Genomic DNA, 306 nt, shown 5'->3' on the forward strand with positions numbered 1-306 from the left:
GGTACCGAGAACTGAACTCATGACCTTGCGCTTGCCAGGCAGGCGCTTTTGCCACTGAGCTAAATCCCCAGCCCCATGTTTGTTATTTCTTCTCAAGCTTCCTGACTATTTATTTTGTTGATTAGCATGCTTCAATTTTTTTTAGGTTGAAAGCCAGACATCATAGTCTAAAAGTAGTAGAGATACTAAATAATGGTTGTTATATTAGTTTTTTCTCTTTAAAATAAAAAAGAAAAGTAGTAGAGATAATAGATGTAGATACTCAACAGAAGTTAAATTTTCTTCTATCAAGTGGATAAAGTGGAG

The sequence above is a fragment of the Chinchilla lanigera genome, unplaced genomic scaffold (genome assembly GCF_000276665.1).
Source record: "Chinchilla lanigera isolate Chin_1 unplaced genomic scaffold, ChiLan1.0 scaffold00149, whole genome shotgun sequence".
In the NCBI taxonomy this organism is placed as follows: Eukaryota; Metazoa; Chordata; class Mammalia; order Rodentia; family Chinchillidae; genus Chinchilla; species Chinchilla lanigera.